The sequence below is a fragment of the Sorex fumeus genome, unplaced genomic scaffold, assembly GCF_029834395.1.
Source record: "Sorex fumeus unplaced genomic scaffold, SorFum_2.1 ptg000030l, whole genome shotgun sequence".
NCBI lineage: Eukaryota > Metazoa > Chordata > Mammalia > Eulipotyphla > Soricidae > Sorex > Sorex fumeus.
In genome coordinates this window covers 7852482-7869368 of record NW_026606087.1, presented here as the reverse complement: position 1 = coordinate 7869368, position 16887 = coordinate 7852482, and the positions used below count along the sequence as shown (strand labels likewise).

The following is a 16887-nucleotide window of genomic DNA, read 5'->3' as shown; positions in this document are numbered from 1 at the left end:
CAAAAAATTAGAAATTGAGCTCCCATTTGACCCAGCAATACCACTCCTGGGAATATATCCCAGAGAGGCAAAAATGTATAGTCGAAGTGACATCTGCACTTGTTTGTTCATTGCAGCCCTCTTTACAATAGCCAAAAACTGGAAGAAACCTGAATGCCCAAGAACAGATGACTGGTTAAAGAAACTTTGGTACATCTACACAATGGAGTACTATGTAGCTCTTAGAAAAGATGAAGTCATGAAATTTACATACAAGTGGTACAATATGGAAAGTATCATGCTAAGCGAAATGAGTCAGAAAGAGAGGAATAGACATAGAAAGATTGCATTCATCTGGGGGATATAAAGTAACAAAGTATGAGATTAATACCCAAGAATAGCTGAGATCAGCACCAGGAGGATTACTCCATAACTTAGAGGCCAGCCGGGTATCCTAGAGGAAAGGGCTATTCAGATAGAGAAGGGAGCACCAAATAAAGGATGTTTGGAGGATCCTCCCAGGAGGGGAGATGCATGTCGAAAGTAAACTATGGACTGAACATGTTTGCCACTCAATGCCTCTTTTGCAGACCACAACACCCAAAAGGAGAGAGAGAACACAGGGGATTGCCCTGCCACAGAGACGGGGGGATGGGGGGATGGGGGGATGGGGGTGGGAGGGATATTATCCATGGTGGTGGAAAATGGGCACTGGTGAAGGGATGGGTATCTGATCATTGTATAATTGAAACCAAAGCACAAAAAATTGTAAATCTACAACTTTAAAAAAAATAAAATAAAATAAAGGGGAAAAAAAAATTTAAAAAAAAAATGAAAAAAAAGAAAATTAACCAATTAACTGAAGGAGTCAGGTACATTATATGAAGAAAGGAAAGCCTCTTCAAAAAAGATTGTTGGGGGAACTGACTAGTCAGGGGAAGGGTAGGTGCAGGGATAGGAAGGAGGAGGAGAGAGAAGGGACAAGAAAAAACCTCTATCTTATACCACACACAAAATTAATTCAAAATGGACTTAGGATCACAATGTTAGACCAAAGTTATACATTGAGAAAAACACAAGCAAAACTCTCCATACCAAGTTCTGAGGTGTCTTCATTGATTCAACTCTATTCATAAAGGAAGCAAAAGCAAAAATAAACAGAATTATATCAAAACAAAAAAGCTTCTCACGTCAAAAGAAACTATAGTTAAAATAAAAAGACACCCTACTGAATTTTTATATTTGCATTCTGTATATAAGACAAATAGCTAATATCCAACATATATTAATGCACTTATAGAATTCAGTAACAGTACTCACTTTGGCAACACATATACTAATATTGAAATGATACAAAGAAGATTAGCATAGCCCCTGCTCAAGGATGACACGCAAATTCATGAAGTGTCCCATATTTATATATATATATATATATATATATCTGTATATATATATATAAAGAACTCAGTAACAACAAAATAAACAACCCCATCAAAAATATGTGGAGAAGTTGGACACTCTCTCAAAAAAGATAATTAGATGGCAAGTCGGCATATTTTTTAAAGTGCTCAAAGTATCACAGAAATGCAAATAAAAATAACAATGAGATAATATCTCATACCAGTGAGAATGGTGTATATGCAAAAAACTGGAATCAGTGCTGGCAAGAATGTAGTGAAAAAGAAACTCTTGTTCACTATCAGTGGGAATGTCCTCTGGCTCAGCTTCTACAGAAAATAGCATGATGTCTTCTCAAAAATGTTAAAAAATACAACTCCTATATGCACAAGTGATTTCATTCCTTGGCATCTATTCCAAGAACACAAAACACTCATTTGAAACAATATATGCACCTTTGTATCCATTGCAACATGATTTGAGAGCTAAGATCTCCAAACAACCCAAATGTTCAATGACAGATCCATGTATAAGGAAATAGTGGTACACACAATGGAATATTACAGCTGTAAGAAACAACAAAAACTTGCCTTTTGCTACAACTTTGATAAAACTAGAAAGTATCATGTTAAGAGAAGTAAGTTGAAGGGAGTAGGCTACATGCTGGATCATCTCACTCATATGTGGCATGTTCAGAAACAAAGCAAGTATCTAATGAAAACAAACCTTGGGCCCTTACAGAAGAACTGTCATTCAAGTGTGTGTTGGCGGGAGGGCGGGAATGGGGGGCTGGGGGAGAGGTAGATTAGAAGCCACAAGGACTGAGGTAGAGGTCTTAGAACCTTTGATGGTTGTAAATGTATAGTAGTTTTTGGACAACAAGAACATAAACATGGAGCTGGAGCGATAGTATAGGGGGTAGGGCGTTTGCCTTGCACTCAGCTGACCCGGGTTCGATTTCCAGCATCGCATATGATCCCCTGAGCAACACCAGGAGTCATTCCTGAGTGCAGAGCCAGGATTAACCCCTGTGTATCGCCGGGTGTGACCCAAAAAGGAAAAAACAAACATAAACATTTAACATATTGAAACCATATTGTTTCAATAATAAAAAATTATTTAATAGTAAAAATATTTTTAATTTATATGCCCACAACAACTAAAATTGGACTAAAAGAAAGGCATATTTGCTCATTATTTTTACCAGATTGCCAAGAATTTCATTGACTGCAGATCAGGATGGAGGGAAAGAAGCTCATCTTTCTAAAATATGTATCAACAATTTACATGTACATAAATTTTTGTTTTATATTATTCTTCTAATTATATTATGGATGACCTCACCATAGTTTAAATTTTTTCCTGGCTTCAGTGAGCAAATAAATATTACATTTTTTTTCAGATGCTTTCCCTGAAATAATGATACCTTTAAATCATACCAGAAATGTATAATCCTATCCTACGTACTGGCAGATCTAATCTTTCCAATAAATCATCTTTTTAAATTAAAATTTTCAATATATTGCTCTGTATTTTTTGGAATAAATAATGATAATAAATACATCTCTATAGTATGTTAAGAGCTTACATAATGCTTTAAGTAAACTTGTAACACTGACTTTCATTTGTCCCTCAAAACCACTCTGGGAAGAAAATAGGAAGGATTCATATATACCTTTTAGACAATAATGGATCTTCAACCGCAATGGCTTTGTATTGATTCCTAATCCAAATACACACTTTTATAGACTTTCTAAGGACATTAGTTACACAGTTTCATAAATTTATGTTATTCCAGTTCAAATTCCCCCACACACACCCGCCCACTTCTACTTTCTCCAGTCCTTTATGTCAGGCCAGTTTCATATGAAGTGCCTACTTACAGCCCTCTTTGATTTATTCACTCATGAATTTTGTCACAATATTCTATCCATCCTTCCCTGAAAGTTAAGTCCTAACTTACTTCAGTTTGAACTCCTACCATGGCTGGAAACGCCATTCATTATGTAACTTACCAGTGGTATTTATTCATTTACATTGGGCTCCTCACTTAGATTTTGAGAGTCAGAATATAGTAAACATCACACATTTCCTTCTTCCCCTTAGAAAATATTCTACTTTTTAAAGGTGGGGGACAGTCTTCAACAATAGGAAACTAAATCTCAGAGAAACCACATAAAATGCCTAGATCAAAGACTAGTATTTTACTTCAATCTAGTAAAAAGCTCAGCTTAGTAATATTCACGTAATATTGACATAGGAAGTGGCAAAACAAGAGATCAAAACCCAGGTGCTTTTTTATTTCTTAAATTAATATAAAAAAATTAAAATATGGTCTGTGTTTCTTGTTAATTCTGTTTCTTGCATGTTAACCTACTTACTTATATTCCTCTTTCCCAAATTAGACTGAAAGTTTATAAACGTTTCATTTCAGTTTCAATACAAGTTAGGTGTGATTATTGAGAAAAGAGGGAGAGATTTGTTATGAACTTGCTTGAGATTTGTATGAACTTGCTTAAAGATACAAAGTTTTATTTGATCTTGGTAAAGCAGCTTTAAGAGTCTCTCTTGGGTGCTATTTACACTTTTTTTACCCCCTGATTACAGCATGCAATATGATTCCATTTGGGATTTCGAGTAAAGCTGGAATGTTGTATTCCCTAAAGAATGAATAGTGTTTAGTTTAGTTTTCTTTAAAAAAAAAAGGGGGGGGGGGGGAGAATGTGATACTTCTGGTCAAAAGTTCTCTTTCTGGAATTCATGATAAATGAAAAGAATTTTGGCAGTTCCTATGTCATTCTGCATCTCGCAAGCAACGTGCAATTCTTCATGTCACTACAACTCGGTTATTAAATGAAACAACTGATCTTATTACAAAACAAGTTAAAGAAACAAACAAAGCCTCCTCCAGTTCCTGCCCTGACTCATTATTAGAATTCACCTCTCCTTTCACCTCCCAATTCCCAGTCCCAGATATTGAATGCCAAATGATAGTCTCACTAAAAGACAAGAGATTAGATAATTTAAACATCAGCAAATTTAATTCAGCTATCCTTGTACATTTTGAAAATAATACTATGTCCTTCCCGGAAGTTCTTTTTGCATTCCAGATTACAACAGGGACTAAAAAAGTGAAAAAAAGTCAAAAGACAGACAAGACAAGAGTCTGAAGTTAACACACATGTAGGTAAGTCTGGGTCAAATTCCTGTTAAGATATTTAATCTTAATTAAAATTTTAAGAAAGAAATATTAATTTATCCTAAAGAAATTTAATTTTTCTTTAAGATTATAATGTAATACAACCTGAGAATGCAATAATACTATAAAGAAAATACAATAAAATAAAATTACTTTCAAAGCATTTTTTCATTTCTGTAAAAAAATAGTATTTTATTCTGCCACATATTCTATTTTCCTAACATATAATCTAAGAAATGAAAAGAAAAATATTGCCAACAAAATTTCATCTCCATTTTAGAATATTACTAAATATGTCCACCAAAATCAGAGATTATATGGTTGAAGTTGTACACATTTGTATGTAGAGGATATCAAAAACAATTTTGAAAGAACACTGAAAATAAAAAAAAAACTTAATGGTCGTACAACACTGTATCTAAACAGACTAGAGTCCACTTAACAAATGACTATTCTCCTACTTTGATCACCTTCAGAGAACCAAAAAAAATAAAAATTAAAAACAAAACAAAACAAAAACTCATCTTCCTTTACTAAAGTCACATCTGCAGGAAAAAGGCTACTAAAAAAAGAACAGTTTGCTGTTCCAAGTTAATATCCTGTCAGTAGATATTTTGCAATGCTCAGGGCTGAAAATATTTTTAAAGAGTTTCATTTTCTTACATGCTACAGGCAGAAATTCCAGGTTCAAAAAGTTAAAATGGCAGTTTATTTATTAATGTATTTTGCTAGGTAATTCTATCATCTTCCTGATTCTCCAATTTGTACAATATTTTTAAAAACGCTGTAATCAAAAAAATTAACTCCTTAGTCCCTCCTTTCCTTTCGCAATCGGTTAGCGCGTGGTTTCATCAAATATGTTTACCATTTATGACCTTCACGTGTATGCATTAGTATCAGTAACAAACTACAGCAAATTTCACTTAAGAAAAAAAAGAGAAGGGATTGGAGTGATAGTACACTTGCTTTGCACATGGCCAATCTGGATTCATTCCCCAGCTTCCCATATGGGTCCCAGAGCACCTACAGTAGTGATCAGGACTGATTTCTGAGCTCAGAGCCAGGAGTTACTCCTGAGCATCACCGGGTGTGGCCCCCAAAATAAACAAATAAACAAAAAGATAAAGAGAAATTAAATGTCCATGTAAAAATTAGGGAAAAATACTCTAGTTAAACATCATTTAATCTCCCAAATACAGCAAAAATGTGGGTTAAGTAAATGCTTTTTTTTTATTTTATTAAAAATAATTTTATTGTTATAAGAATATATTTCTAGACATGAGTATACTTTCTCATCCAATTTATAATAATGAGGAAATAATTGCCTTACAGTTTCTAAGTTTACTTTAATAGATGATAAATAATAATGTCAATTCCATAATAAATCAACTTGCAATCTGAGAAGCAAATGCTTTCTAACTGTGTAACTGCCATCTACCACTGCCAAGTAAAATTTAGATTAAAAAAAAAATAGGGGGAAGGAACCTCCCAAGTTATGTTCAGGAAGCGTGGGAGTCATTCCCAGTAGCACTCAGAAAGCCATGTGGTAGCAGGGACTAAACCCAGCTACCATCTTCTAACCCCTGCACAATTTGCCCAATCTCAAAATTAAAAAAAAAAAAAGTTTGTTTTTTATGCCATACCTGGCTGTACTTAGGACTTACTTCTGGCTCTGCGTTCAGGCTCACTCCTAGAAGGTTTGACCATATGGGGTGCCAGAGATCAAACCTGGTCAACACTGTGTAAGGCAAACACTGTACCTGCTGTACTCTCTCTAGGCCCTCTAAAATTTAAAAATTCTTAGCCAGCAAAGAGATAAAATCTTGTGGATGTTAGTGAAAACTATTCATTAAAAACTTTTTTCTATAGTTTTTCAATTTACTACCAAAAAGGTTCTTTGATTTCAACTCTAATGACTGAACAAATGTTGCTCCACAGAGTATAATAGTAATATGACCCAAAGAATGGCTAATTTCCTAAGATGATAATACTTACAGATTCGCATAAAATCATCTACCTGGGGATTGAAGAGACAGTAAAAGGATTATGAAATTTGCTGTGCATGTAGCCAGCCCTCGTCTGAACCCCTGGCATCACATCTGATCCCTTGAGCACTGCCCCAGGAGTAACCCATGAGCATAGAGCCAGGATCAAGCCCTGAGCACTGCCAGGTATGGCCCAATCTCCTGCCCATGCCCCTATAAATCAAGTACCAAGCAGTCTGTATTATAATTTCTTATGATTCTATGTTTATTTCAGCGGCTCTCAAACCTGATTGCTATGAAAAGACATGAAAGACTTCTGTATATTTTCAATGCTTGGACAACATACCAAATCATACATAACAGAATATCTTGGCAGTTAACCCTTTAGCTTTTAATGTGGTAAAAACTTATAACATAAAACTCACCATCTTAACTGTTTGAAGTGTGCAGTTCAGCAAGAGTAGGGAGCCAGAGAAATAGTACAGTAGGTAGAGTGCTTAGCTTTCAAGTGCCGACACAGACTAAGTTTAATCCTGGCATCCAATATGGTTTCCTGAGCCTGTCAGGAGTGATTCCTGAGCCCAACCTAGAGCCAGGAGTAACCACTGAGCATTAATGAGTATGGCAAAAACAACAACAAGAACAAAAAACCACTGGACCTTTTAAATGTGCCTGCCAAGTCGATAGGTAAGGATTGGGCAGGGGTTGAGGGCATCGCCAAGTATGCAATTCTCCACCCCCCCCCAAAAAAGTAAGTTCCTAAAGCATTCCCATAATTTCACTTTTGTTATCTACACTCAAAACACAAAAACATTACTTTGTAAAGCACCTATATTCATCGTGCTGCTTAGTACAATAGTGTCCATATGGAAACAACCCAAATGTTAGACACAGAAGAATATATTAAGTTGTGGTATACATACACAATGAAATTCTATGCAGTTTTTTTAAAAGATGAAATCATTACGTTTGCTGCAACACAGATGAAACTGGAGGGGATCATATTAAACAAAATAAGTGAGAAGAACAGATAACACATGATCTCACTCATCTGTGATATACAGAAAGACAAAACAAGGGCATAGACTGTCAAAGCCTTGGCATTGGGTTTCACATATAGGGGGAAAAGTGATGAGGACAGTGGGTGGGGAGAGATGCAGGAGCAGATTAGAACAATATTTGGTGGAAAGTCTTAAGGAATTGGGGTGGAGGTGGGGGGTGTCAACTTTCTACCTTAACGCTATAAACTTTCACACTGATATAACCATGGTACTTGACTATAAATTCTTAAAGCAACTAAAATACAGATTCACCTGCAATACAGATTCACTCACGTGAAATATAAATAACCAGAGCAACAGGAAAATTTGCAACAAATATAATTATTTGCAGAAAAGTGTGATGCTTACCAGAGGGGGAGGTGGAGGAAAGGGTAGAGGGAGTCAATTTGATAATGGGAATAAAACTAGAATTTTACTAGTAAGTACAATGACGTTAATAAACACATAGAGGTATAAAGCTGTGTTTCTGAAATTTATACAGTATTACAGATCACTCTGTGCCTGACTGTCCTCATCAGGACCCAACAGCTGAAGACCTCTGGGACCCAGCCAAAGTCATGCTGAGACCACTCTCCACACGCTTGGATGAGCCTCACGCATAAAAGAACTGGCAGAGGAACCCAGGTGTGCGGGACCCGGGGCTGAGATCTTTAACCCTGCACAGTTTGGGACTGGACCTTCCAGTAGCTAGACAGTTACACCCACCAACTGCCGCGTAACCCCAACAATGGCCAGGATCCAGATATTATCACACCAAGCTCCTGGGAGCGCGTGGCCGCATCCACAGCCGTGCGACTTTTTATTTATATTTATTTAATTTTTCAAGGTTACCTTGAATACCCCACCCACAAGCTATCCGTGGTATATTCGATATGCCAAATCCAGCAAAAAAAAAAAAAATGGATCTCATCCCCCTGACCCTGAATACAGCAGAGTCGAGAAGGATGTAGAAGGAGAGGCTGATAAAATCCCAAGGCCAAACAAGGCTGCCAAAATGAAGAAAGAAAAAAATAATTGTCTATACTTTTAATACACGTACACTGGCATCTGATGCATCCATCGAGGACCTGATGGTACAAGCGCGAAAGATCAAGTACAACATCATTGGTCTGACTGAAATGAGAAGATATCAATCACATCACGCCTTTTTCGACACTGGAAAAGAACTGTTCCTTGAAACATGTGACAAAAGAGGCGTCAGTGGTGTCGGTATCCTTGTCAACATGAACTTAGCCATGAGCACTGATTCATTCGAATGCCTAACAACCCGAATCGGATGATTACACTTGAATAGATGTGGCTCACTGCCAGCAGTTTCTATCTTTGTTGTCTATGCACCAACATCCAATTATGGTGAAAGAAAAATTGAGAAGTTCTACATGGAGCTGGAGAAGTTCTATAAAGAAGACCACACCTTCTACAAGATCATCGTCGGTGATTTTAATGCCAGGATAGGACCGAGAAGATCAGCCGATGAACTCCACATCGGGACCCATGGCCTAGAATGGAACGAAGAGGGGGACAGATTGTCTGAGTTCATCATGTCGACCAAGACTGTCCATGGTAACTCACAGTTCCAAAAGGCTGAATCTAAACGTTGGACATGGGAGTCTCCCGGTGAACGGTTCCACAAAGAAACTGACAACATCATATTCAATCGAAGGTTTTGCCTAACCAATGTTGCTGTTGTCCCAAAATTCCAAACGGGATCGAACCACCATCTCCTTCATGCAAAATTCTACCTCACAGAAGAGGGAGAAAAAAAAAAGCAAAGTTTAAGAAGAGAACTCCCAGAACAACCACCAACTGGGAACTCTTTGGCTCTGTTGCGGCAACATGGAAAGATGCCGTCATTGACAACATTGATGAGGAATACCATTGAATAATTCAGCACCTCCATGATTATGCGAGGAATGCCAAGAAAGAGATAACCACAAAAAAACCGCCTTTCTTTGAACACTCTTGAAATTATTCGCCGACGTGGCTTGGCATATGCCTCAGGCAACCGCAAGCGAACATCCGAGCTGGCAAAACAGTGCAGAAAAGCGATCAAGGATGACCTCAAAGACAGGAGAGCAGCGGTGCTGGTAGATGCGGCAGAAGCCGGGGAAAGCATTCATAATGCCCGCCTGTCCTTCACCAACTACAAAACCAAGATGACTGCCCTCCGACATCCTGATGGATCTATCACATCTTCCAGAAGGGCAATGGAAAAGATTATTCATGACTTCTACTCAGATCTCTTTAATAGCCACGATTACTTGCCCACATACCAAATTCCACATATTGGATATGTCGTTCCCAATGTTCTCCCTTCCGAAATTCAACACGCCATCTCATCGGTAAAGAAACAAAGAGCACCTGGCCCAGACAAGATCAAACCTGAACACCTGAAGAACTTACCATCAGTACTCATCAATACAGTGGCTCGGCTCTTCCCACGCTACCTGTCTGAATGCAAGGTTCCATCCCAATGGAAAACCAGCAAAACTGTACTACTATACAAGAAGGGAGACATCCACGACATTGGCAACTCTCGCCCAATATGCCTATTGTCTGTCATCTACAAACTGTTCACTCGAGTCATCCTGAATAGGATTAGCAGAACACTAGATGAAGGACAACCATGTGAATAAGCCAGGTTCCGCAAAGGATTCAGCACCATCGGCCATATCCACACAGTAACTAAGCTCATTGAGGTTTCTCAGGAGTTCAAGATGCCACTCTGTCTAATGTTCATTGAATTAAAGAAGGCCTTTGATTCTGTGGAGATGGAAGCGGTCATAGAAACCATAGCCAATCAGGGCGTGCAAACTCAATACATCAGGATCCTCCATGAGTTCTATTACAAATTCACTACTAGGATCTCACCGTTCTACAAAGAAGTAATCATACATGTCAAGAGAGGGGTTCGGCAGGGTGATACCATTTCACCAAAACTCTTCAGTGCCACCTTCGAGAATATCATGCGATGACTGGAATGGGAAGGAATGGGAGTGAAGATAGATGGAAGACAACTACATCTCATCAGTAAAGAAACAAAGAGCACCCGGCCCAGACAAGATCAGACCTGAACACCTGAAGAACTTACCGTCAGTACTCATCAATACAGTGGCTCGGCATCCGCTTTGCTGATGACATCGTTCTAACAACACCAAACATCAGCCAAGCGGCACAAATGCTGACCAACTTAGGCTGTGAGTGTGGAAAGTTCGGATTAAAACTGAATCTCACAAAGACAATGTTCATGCAAAACAGTCTTGTTCCTGATGTTCCATTCACTCTCAACGGAACCACCATCTCCGAATGCAACAGTTATATATACCTAGGTCGAGAAATCAACATGATGAATGACCTGGCACCTGAGTTGCACAGGAGGAAGAGAGAGGCTTGGAATGCCTTCAAGAGCATTGAAGAAATAACTAAGAGGACAAAGAACCCCCAGCTCTGAGCACATCTCTTTGATTCCACTGTTCTTCCTGCATTAACATATGCCTCAGAGACCTGGGCCCTACGAAAACAGGAGGAGAACGCTTTTTGGGTATCTCAAAGAGGAACTGAAAGAGCTATGCTTGGAGTATCACGCTTCACTCAAATGAGAGATAGAATCCGGAGTTCTGATCTCTGTCAACGCTCAAGAATCAGGGATGCTGTCTCATTTGCCAAGGCATCAAAAATCAGATGGGCTGGACACGTAATGAGGTTTAGAGATAACTGCTGGACCAGAGCCATTACTGACTGTATTCCACGGGACATCAAAAAATCACATGGATGCCCACCTACAAGATGGTCAGACTTCTTTGTCAAGACCCTGAATGATCGGTTTGAGGCTCTGCATATTCTTAGAACGAACAGATGCAGTTGGGCTACGCTAGCACGCAACAGGGATGAATGGAGATGTTACTGGCACCTGCTTGAGTAAATCGATGAGACATGGGGTATCAAGTGATTAAGTGATTACAGATCATTGGTAAATTAATAAAAATTTAACTGTCACTGTCACTGTCCTCCCGTTATTCATCAATTTGCTCGAGCGGGCCCAGTAACGTCTCCATTGGAGACTTTGTTGTTACTGTGTTTGGCATATCGAATACATCACGGGTAGCTTGCCAGGCTCTGCCGTGCGGGCGAGATACTCTCGGTAGCTTGCCGGGCTCTTCGAGAGGGGCGAAGGAAACAAACTCGGGTAAGCCATGTTGGCTGCATGCAAGGCAAACGCCCTACTGCTGTGCTATCGCTCCAGCCCAAAAATTTAACTGAAAAAGTATAATATAAATACAGTTTATTATCTTTCCAAAATAGACTAGCTATATACAGTCAAGGATTAAGTTTATTCACATACTAGCAGAGACAGAACCTTTCAGAATACAAAGGAAAAAATATAGCACACAAATCTAGCACTCACATTATTCTGAATAACTTGAGGAAAAGGCTAGCATTCTATAAAGTCCAAAGAGTTTATAAGATTATAAGATGTTTGTAAAATTTAAAAAAAAAAATTCCTCACGGCTTTAAGAAAAGATGTCAAGTCATAGAGTACATACCTTTCATGTGTAGGACCCTGGTTTCGATCCCCCGGACCAAATGCCTGTTCTTCCCCACCCCAAGGGACAGTTCTACATTAACACTGGAGGCCCCAAAGCCTGGCTGAATCAAAGAATTGCAGGGTAGGAACAGTTCTAAGGGGACCCCCCAACTGTCCCCCCATTTTTTCAATGAACCTACCTTCCTGGTAATTAAATGCAAAGGTTTTTACTATTTCCAGTGTCACAACAGAAAATCACTCTATCTCATGTCTCTTCCTATAATTCAAATCCTAATCCTAGGAATAGATATGTGAGAGAGATCTGTAGTTAAAAACATCACACATTGGTTAAAAACTTTGAAGACTGCAGAATTAGATAAGATTATAGTACTTAACTCGAAAGTCTTAAACAAATTATTACTTGGCTAGAAAGTCCAAACAGAAATGACACATTTTGTTTGTATTATTTAATAAAATGCAATTTGTAAACGAGGTATGCCTATAATTTTTCTTAGTTTTCTTGAGCCAGCAGTAAATGTATACTTCAGTTATCACTTTAATAATCTGAGTCATCTCTCTTAGTATATCTACTGCAAATGAAAAATATGCTTCATAAAATAAATGGTAGTAAATTTACAAAGTTATAAACCTTTCATCAGTTAAAAACATGTAGGGGAAATAGCTGTTTTCTTTCAAACTATACTTTCTAATGATTTTATATGAATAAATGTTTTTATGCTTATTTTCTTATCTAGTTTAATTCAGCTATCAAAACAGGAATTCCTCTCCACCTGAACCAATGCAGAGTGGATCCAAACATGTTGCCATAGGCTCAGAGTCTCGCCGCTTCCCACAGTTGTGATAACTAGCAACTTCTCTCCTCAAATCTACCAACAGCACTTTACTACACGCAAAGCCATGCCCCATTCTTAAGCATTGTAGATATCAAGAAATTAAATTCTGAGGCATATTCTCTCTTACCTCAGTTCACAATCTTATTAATATTCTTAATTTTGTTTATAACAACTGGAAGTCATCTAACTTAAAAAAAAAGAACCTGTATTGAGATACGTATAATATTCTTTAACCTAAAGACAGTTCCTTTTAAATCAAATGTACTAAAAAGGAAAAATTTTGAATACTCCTAATTTCAATATATCCCTGGACACTGTTTAACTTTTTAATTGCAGATATTCAGCAAGTTGTAAAAATAGAACGAGAGGCATGCACAAGGTCGTGAGATCAAGCCCCAGCCATGAAATTTTTTTTAAGTTAGTATAAAAATGTTTATTGTACTCTTTACCCAGTTCCCCCCAGTGGTTACTTCTTACACAACTCTAGCTATAATATCAGAACCATAAAACTGACATAGATATAATGTGAGTATATATTACTATGTCATTTTTATTGTTTGCATATATTTGTATAATTATAAATAAGGAATAAAACTATTCCATCATCACAGAGTCCTCCCTTGTGTAATTTTCTATTTCCAAATAGCTCTCCTCCCTTTCAAGCAGTTGTTCATGATGTTTTGATATTTAATACAATTTTAATATAATTTTAACATAATTTTAGTATGTCAAGAAAAACTTTTTAAGTAGATGCCAAAAAGTGAAATCACACAATAATGTGCTTTTTTTGAGACTGGTCTTCTTACTTATTTTTGTGCCATAAGAGCTCTCAAAGTTTTTGGATATATCAATGGTTTACTAGTTGTTTTTAAAAAGTTTGATTTTTCCGTACAACGCAGCAATAACACTTCTTGAAATATACCCGGAGTGCCTAAAAACACACAGTAGAAATGCTATCTGCACTTCTATGCTAGTTGCAGCACTGTTCACAATAGCAAGAATTGGAAACAAACTGAATGTCTGAGAACAGATGACTAGTTAAAAAAACTATAGTACATGTACACAATGGAATACTACGCAGCTGTTAGGAAGAATGAAGTCATGAAATGCTTATTTATAAATGGCTGGACATGGAGAGTATCACCCTGAGTGAAACGAGTAAGAAGGACAGAGAAGAAAAGTGCCTGCCATAGAGGCAAGTGGGGGTGGGATGTGTGTGTGGGGGGTGGTGGGGGGAGGGACTGGGACCACTGGTACTGGGAAAAGTTCACTAGTGAAGGGCCAGGTGTTGGAGCATTGTATGACTGAAACACAATCATGAACAAGTTTGCAACTGTGTTTATCACTGTGGTTCAATTTTTTGAATTTTAACAAAAATTGCTCGAGCGGGCCCAGTAACAAAAATTAAAAATTTTTAAATTAAAAAACTTGATTTTAGTCACTGTGTTTTACAATACTGTCAATAATAGGGTTTCATGCACATACTGTTTCAACATCACAGAGTGACCATTTCCCTTGGCCACTGTCTCAGGTTTCCTGTCCTCAAATTCCCATGGTAAGTACATCTCCCTGCCATTGGTAAGCTCAGTTCTAGAGAACAGGTCTCAGATTCTGTTGCTTTTGACCATTTGTTATGTATCCTCTCATTATGCTTCTTTATATCCCACATATGAGAGAGAGAGAGCATTTGGCATCTGTCCCTCTATTGGCCGACTTTACTCAGCATGACACCCTCCAGTTCCATCCACATAGCAATGAATTGCACAATTTCATCTTTACTTACAGCCAAGCAGTATTCCATTGTGTATCTGTACCATAGTTTCTTTACCCAGTTACATGCTCTTGGATACTGGGTTGTTTCCAGATTTTGGTTATTGTGGATTGTATTGCAATGAACACATGACTTCAGTCACGGTCATGGTCACACTCCTCACATTGTTCATCGATTTGCTCGAGCGGGCCCAGTAACGTCTCCATCGTGAGACTTGTTGTTACTGTGTTTGGAATATCGGATACACCACGGGTAGCTTGCCAGGTTCTGCCGTGCGGGCGAGATACTCTCGGTAGCTTGCCGGGCTACCGAGGGGCGGAGGAACCGAACTCGGGTCAGCCATGTTGGCTGCATGCAAGGCAAATGCCCTACCGCTGTGCTATCGCTCCAGCCCAAGTTCAGTCACATATTCAGAATTTGTTTTCTAAGTAGGGCTGGAACAATAGCACAGCGGGTTGGGTGTTTGCCTTGCAAGCGGCCAACATAGCCAACCTGAGTTCGATTCCTCCGCCCCTCTGGGAGAGCCCGGCAAGCTACCGAGAGTATCTGGCCTGCACAGCAAAGCCTGGCAAGCTCCCCTTGAGGTATTCGATATGCCAAACACAGTAACAATTGTCAAAATGGAGACGTTACTGGGCCCACCCGAGCAAATTGATGAACAACGAACGGGAGGACAGTAACAGTGACAGTTTTCTAAGTAGTATTTTTGGGACATTGAGGTAAATACCAAAAACTGAAATCAATGGTCCACAGGAAAGCTCAATTCTTGGTTTTTCTGAGAAGAGTCTATATTGTTTTTCAAAAGGGTTGAACTGGCCAACATTTTCATTAGCAGTGAATGAGGCATTACTTATTCCCCATATCCACACCAACGGTGATTGTTTTGTTCTTTTTATTTAATGTACGCAGTTTCACTTGTCTGAAGTCTCATTACTTCACTTCTCTCATTATTATTTTGGCATGCACTTCATTTGCAGTGACAATGGTGCACAGCAGGTTTTTCATATATCTACTGTCCATATGTATGCCTTCTTTGAGGAAATCAATCTCTTCTCCCCATTTTTGGATGGGTTCTTTTTTTAAGTTTTACAAGTATTTTACATATCTTGGATATTAACCCTATGTCATATGAGTGATGAGCACATTTTCTCCCAGTCTACGGGATATCTTTTATTCTGGTCATCATTTTTTTCTGTGGTACAGAGGCTTCTTAATTTGATGTAATCCCATTTGTTTTTGTTTGTTTGTTTTTACTTCCATTTGCATGGTCAACAGCACTGAAATGTTTAAACTATCTATAGATTCGATGTCATGAAGTTTTTCCCTGTTTTCCTCAATATAATTTCTAGATTCAGAATTGATATTAAGATAATTTATTTGGAATTTGAATTTTTCTGTATGGTGTGAGACAGGGGCCCAAGTTTATTTTTCACATGTGACTAGCCAGTTTTTCTAACACCATCTGTTGAAGAGACTTTCCTTGCTCCACTTCATACTCTTAGCTCTTTTGTCAAAGACTAACTGTTCATAGACCAGAGGATGTGTCTCGGGGTTCTTAATTCTAGAAAGTCTGTCTTAATTCCAGTACCACAATATCGTGATTACTATAGCTTTACAGTATAATTTACAGTTGGAAAAAGAAAATTATTCCACCTTTTTTCCCTAGGATTACTTTGGAAACGTAAGGGAGTTAATTACTCCATATATATTTCAACAGCATTTCATCTCTTTTTAAAATATTATGGGTATTTTTATTGAATCTATATAGTGCTTAGAGGAGGATTATCATTTTGACAGTTATAATCCTTCTAATCCATCAAAGGAGATGTGTTTTCATTTTCTTACATCTTTTAGTTGTGATTTATGTTTTCTTTGTGTAAGTTTTTCACTTCTTTTGTTAAGCATATTCCCAGATACTTATTATCCTGAAGAACAATTGTAAATAGGGTGGTTTGTGTGTGTGTGTGTGTGTGTGTGTGTGTGTGTGTGTGTGTGTGTGATTTCTCTCTCATCTATCTGAATGTTACATATAGGACTGCCATGGATTTCTGTATGTTGATTTTGTAGCCTACCACAATGCTGTATAAGTTTGTTGTTTCTAGAATTTTTCCATAG

General features: G+C 38.0%; 1 protein-coding gene and 1 non-coding gene across 5 annotated transcripts in view; one reads left to right on the top strand and one right to left on the bottom strand.

The window, feature by feature from the left end:
• SBF2 (SET binding factor 2) overlaps window positions 1-16887 on the bottom strand; it is a 472123-nt gene that overhangs the window by 303951 nt on the left and 151285 nt on the right. The gene's annotated exons all lie outside the window — the stretch shown is intronic.
• Window positions 1292-1398, top strand: LOC130025600 (U6 spliceosomal RNA). The gene has a single exon (XR_008792736.1). It is a non-coding gene; the product is annotated as a U6 spliceosomal RNA (small nuclear RNA).